This window comes from Odocoileus virginianus, chromosome 17, assembly GCF_023699985.2.
Source record: "Odocoileus virginianus isolate 20LAN1187 ecotype Illinois chromosome 17, Ovbor_1.2, whole genome shotgun sequence".
Lineage (NCBI taxonomy): Eukaryota > Metazoa > Chordata > Mammalia > Artiodactyla > Cervidae > Odocoileus > Odocoileus virginianus.
This window is the reverse complement of record NC_069690.1, coordinates 51,782,160-51,787,615: the sequence shown is the minus strand read 5'-3', so window position 1 is coordinate 51,787,615 and position 5,456 is coordinate 51,782,160. Positions and strand designations below refer to the sequence as shown.

Below are 5,456 nucleotides of genomic sequence, written 5' to 3'. Positions count from 1 at the left end.
AAGCCACACACAACATGAGAAGAACAACAAAAATTTTCCTACATCCTTAAGTTGCTTTCATGGCTTTATTTTTTTTAATATTTAAATTTCTGATGCATCAGATGTTGGTTTTTTTAAACTAAATTATTTTTGTTTATCCTGATGCTGAAGCTGAAGCTCCAATAAATTGGCCACTTGATGCGAACAGCCACCTCATTGGAAGAGACCCTGATGCTGGGAAAGGTTGAGGGCAGGAGGAGAAGGGGATGAGATGGTTGGATGGCATCACTGACTCAATGGACATGAGCTTGAGCAAACTCCAGGAGATGGTGAAGGATCAGAAAGCCTGGCGTCCATGGGTTCACAAACAGCTGGACACAACTGAGCGACTGAACAACAATTTTTATTTGCACTGGGTCTTCGTGTGCACCCAGGCTTCCTCTAGCTGCGCAGAGCGGGGCCTACTCTCAAGTTGCAGTGAACAGGCTTCTCACTGTGGTGGTGCCTCTTGATGCTGAGCACAGGCTCTGGGTTCATGGGCTCAGGAGCATGCAAGCTCAGTAGTTGTGACCTGCTAGCCCTGGGGCATGTGGATTCAGTAGTTGCGGCTCTAGGGCTCTAGAGCACAAGCTCAGTAGTTGGCATGGGCTCAGTTGCCCTGTGGCATGTGGAATCTTCCCGGACCAGGGATCGAACCCATGTCCCCTGCATTGGCATGCGGATTCTTATCCACTGAGCCACCAGGGAAGACTCGATGTTGGTTTTTGTGTAGTGACTTCTGATTCCTCTTCAGTGACTCTCGAGAGTCAGCAGCTGCAGAACCAAGCTCACTTCCAGCTTTTTGAAACCCTTATGAGAAATCCCTTAGGGACTGGTGCCGAGTGATGGGTAGGAAGGATGTGGAGAGAGACGTGGACAGTAGCAGGTCCTCACAGAGGGCCAGGGTCAGTTGAGCAGCCATCTCCAGACAATCAGACAACAGTAAGTGTTGAAAAAATCACAGCCCTGGGACTTTGCTGGTGGTCCAGGGGCTAAAACTCTATGTCCCCAATGCTGGGGGCCCAGGGATCAATCCCCGGGCAGGGAATTAGATCTTACATACTACAACTGAAGATCTGGCATGAAAGAAAAAAAAAAAGATCTGGCATGCCGTAGGAAAGATCGAGGCTCCCACGTGCTGCGACCAAGACCTGGTGCAGCCAAATAAATAAATACGTTTTTTATAAAGAAAGAGAAAAAAGGAAAATGGATGCCCTGATTCCAGGGGGCTCCGGGGTTGACCCTGGACACAGTCCATACCCAGCAGCCACGGTCAAGAGCGCCCTCGTGTGGACACACAAAGCCGGCAGCACTCCCAAGTCAGCGCTGAGTCCAAGAAACGCAGGACTTTAACCCACGTTAAAATAACCAATCAGCCATCGTTGGAGAACAAGTGATTTCTCTTATTGCCTCATTTTAAAACACTTCAGTGTGTGTCCTAGGAAGCTGTCTGGTTTAGAAAATCACAGGAGGAAGCTGAAGAGAAAATGCAAACTAGAGACAAGTGGGGAAAGCTTTGCCCGGCTCTTCCCTGGAATCCAGCTCGGCTCTGCTGGGGTCAGCTGCTAGGGTCTGGGGTTTCTGGAGTGGGTGGCCATCTCCTGGGCAGGGTCTGACTTCCAGGACAGATCTGAAAGGGGAACACAGATTTTTATAAATGAAGATGAATGTTGGTACCACTGCCTCTGGAAATAGGCAGAGAATATCCATCAGGTTAAAGGGACACACCCTGTCTCTGAAGGTCCGAGGAGACGAACAAACAAAGGCGGATGGAGCAGAGAGGGCGGTCCGGGTCTCATCACCCCACCCTCTGAGGAGCCCTGAGATGACGTTTTGACCCCGAGTTCCCAGGATTCACAGTCACAAGTTCCAGCCTTGGCTGCCAGCTCCTCACACCTCCGCTGCTCCCAGAGCCAAAGGGAACCCATTGGAATGTCATTGTGTTCCCTGGACAGCTTCAAGGTCGGGGGAAGAACTGGGCAGCGGGCCTTCTCCACTTGAGCCCTGCTTGGCCAGGGCTGGCCTTGGTCCTCTCCTGTCATCTGGACAACCAGCATCAACTTTGGCCCCACTGACATCATGAAAGCGAACGTGTTAGTCATTCAGTCATGTCTGACTCTTTGTGACCCTATGGACATAGCCTGCCAGCCTCCTCTGTCCTTGGAATTCTCCAGGAAAGAATATTGGATCAAGTAGCCATTCCCTTCTCTAGAGGATCTTCCCGACCCAGGGATCGAACCCGGGTCTCCTGCATTGCAGGCAGATTTTTTACCACCTGAGCCGCCAGGTGGAATTTAGGGCGAGTTCATTCTTTGTGGTGGGGGCTGTCTAATGCACTGTATGGTGTTTGGCAGCATCCTTGCCCCCTACCTTCCAGGTGCCAATAGCAACCCTCAGCTGTATCCATCAGGGATGTCTCAGACTTTGCCCACTGTCCCCTACGGGGGCAAAACCATCCGCAGCTGAGACTCACTGTTCTAAGCCAACACTCTCAAGACTGGGAGGAAGAGAGTGAGGTCCAGAGAGGTGAAGACACTTGCCCAAAGTAACACAGCGAGTCCATAAAAGCGGAGCTGGAGCTCGATGTCTAGCCCTGCACCCCTAGACTGGTGCTCTGCCCATTGCAAACGCAGCAGCAGCTGTGAGGAGCACCGTGTTAATGAAGGGTGCAACCTGAATTCCTCCAAAGTCCAGTTCTCCCACGGCAGTCACTGAGACTCCAGACGCCCAGGCTGGGCAGAAATGAGCCTCCTTGGCTGGACCAAGGAGCCAAGTGCATTTGGATTCCAGGCCCCGACACAGACTCTCCCCCGCCTGGTCCCACACAGAGAACACAGCCTTGCAGATCCAGGCTTGAACATCTGGACCAGACAGTGACGGGCTCACCTCCGGATGATGCCCGGATAAGTTCCAGCTGTTTCACTGAGCCTCATGGACTGTCTTCATTGTCACTGTCATCAGCAAGATCCAGACATGACCGCAGGCTCCTCAATAAACACCTTCCCAGTCGGCCAGATCAGATTTGAAGACATGCTTTGGGAAAAGGCTGCTGACAGGAGCCCCCGGCCAGAATCCTCTAGGAATGCCAGATTCCCTTGTGATTACTTCCTGAGTTTTGTTTTAATAAATAAAATTAGACATGGTGTGGAATTTCCTAAATCACAAACACATTTATTCAGGGGACAGTGATAAAAGTGTGTGCGTGAGGTGTGAGGCCCGAGTTCGCCCAGAACAGGGCGTGTGAATCTGGTCACGCATTTGACTTTGTCACCCTGGGGTCAGCGGTCCCACACATGACATGCACGTTGGAGGGAAGTTGCCTGCAAATGAGAAGAATGCTGCTTCTGTTTTCAGCCTATCCTCTGACTCCCTTGGAACGGCCTCATCAGAGCCTGATGGGGGTTTCTCATTTTCCTCCAGGGGAGTCCTGCAGCCTTGGGGTCTGCTCCTGTTCTGTCTCCCGCCTGCGGGCTGGACAACTGCAGACTAAGCTGCAGGCACCCCGGAGTCAGGGGGCCAGCTCTGCCATGGGCAGCCTGCCTGGCACTGTGAAGCTGTGGGACCTCTTTAGATCTCAAGGTTTTAAGGTCATGATGGAACTTCCTGAGCTCCAAAGTCAGGGGGCCTGGGTTCGATCCCTGATTAGGGAACTAGATCTCACATGCCCTGCTATTAAGAGTTTGCATGCCACAACTAGGGTCCAGCACAGCCAGATAAATAAACATTAATTAATTAAAAAATAAAGTGTATGTTGTACTTTGTTAGTATTGAGCCTGTGCTGAGCAAGCATTCTATAAACATTAGCTACTGCGAGGAGGCCAATGATGATGATCACGGTGACCTGGGAACCTTTCAGTCACAACCACAGTTCCCTGTCTTTCCCAGATGTGATCACAGCAAGTCAGGCTGGTCTCTGCCCCAGGGCCTTTGCACCTGCCATCTCCCCACCAGCTCTTGGCCACCTTCTCTGACTTCCTGATCTAAACAGCACCAGCTGCCCGGACACCGCAGTACTCTCCTCTGATGGGACCCACAGACTCAGGCCCCAGGAGAGCAGGGGCCCCACATGCCGTGTTCAGGGCTGCAGCTCTGGAGTCTGACAGGTGGGCATGGTTGAACGAGGATGGAGATGGATCGTCAAGGCCCTTAACTACAGGAGAAGGCTGCAGGGCAGGGAGCTGGGGCGTCCAGCCCTCCAGGGGTCTCGGGGCTGCAGACCGCATCATCAAGAGCATCCGGCTTGGGCGTGTGGGGTCAGACTTCCAGCCCTGCCTCCCAGTCACGGGCCGCGGGCCCTGGCATGAGTCTCTCAGCCTCCCTGAGACCCGACCTTCTCACCTGCCTGATGCAGACCTAACAGAAGAGGGAGGATCCCTCTGAAGCTGAAACCAGAGCCCCAGCCCCTCAGCGCCGGGTGGGGGTTATACTCAGAGATCAGGGATTGCGCGCGGTTTGTTCTGCCTGGGAGGAGATCTCAAAGGTTCTTCTCAACCAAACGCCACGGTTCCAGGATAATTTAGAAATGAAGCACTTGAAAATGGGCTTGGATTTTCAGCTCCCTCCTCTTCTCTGGAGTGCGGGGGGTTGGGGGGGACGGGGACCACGAAAGATGCTCTTCCCACTGCGAGTGGAAACACCGCCTGCCCTGCCGCTGTTGGGCTCTTCATGAGTCCCCGCGGGGAGGCGGCCCTAGCCTAAGTCCACAGCGCCGCCTGGTGGAGCGCAGGTGGAGGGCAGCCGGCCATCCCCCGGCCTAAGTCCACAGCGCCGCCTGGTGGAGTGCAGGTGGAGGGCAGCTGGCCATCCCTCAGTCTAAGTCCACAGCGCCGCCTGGTGGAGCGCAGGTGGAGGGCAGCCGGCCATCCCCCAGCCTAAGTCCACAGCGCCGCCTGGTGTAGCGCAGGTGGAGGGCAGCCGGCTATCCCCTAGCCTAAGTCCACAGCGCCGCCTGGTGGAGCGCAGCCGGCCATCCCCCAGCCTAAGTCCACAGCGCCGCCTGGTGGAGCGCAGGTGGAGGGCAGCCGGCCATCCCCCAGCCTAAGTCCACAGCGCCGCCTGGTGGAGCGCAGGTGGAGGGCAGCCGGCCATCCCCCAGCCTAAGTCCACAGCGCCGCCTGGTGTAGCGCAGGTGGAGGGCAGCGGCCATCCCCCAGCCTTGAACAAGGGCAGGCTGGGGGCTTACCTGGCCCTTCCCACCGGCAGAAGATCCTGGAAGGAAGCACGGAGGTCAGCAGACTGCGCAACGAGAGGAAGGGTCTGATACCGAGCACTGGGCCTTGAGACCTTCAGTGGACACTCCAGGGGCCTGTGGGGACTGGGCCTCCCTCCTTCTCAGGCCTGGTCCTCACTGAGCCTCTTGCAAGGCAGGTGACGCTGCACTCCCCTGCCTTCCCCCCTCCCCTGCCCCGAGTTCCTTTTCAGACTTAAAGAGGTGGAAA

At 54.9% G+C, this 5,456-nt stretch overlaps 1 long non-coding RNA gene across 1 annotated transcript; it reads right to left on the bottom strand.

The window, feature by feature from the left end:
• Positions 1–361: 361 nt before the first annotated feature.
• On the bottom strand, positions 362–4,353 carry LOC139039182 (uncharacterized). The gene is made up of 2 exons (XR_011492460.1): positions 2,905–4,353; positions 362–1,648 (listed from the first exon to the last, which is right to left on the bottom strand). It is a non-coding gene; the product is annotated as an uncharacterized lncRNA (long non-coding RNA).
• Positions 4,354–5,456: the final 1,103 nt, after the last annotated feature.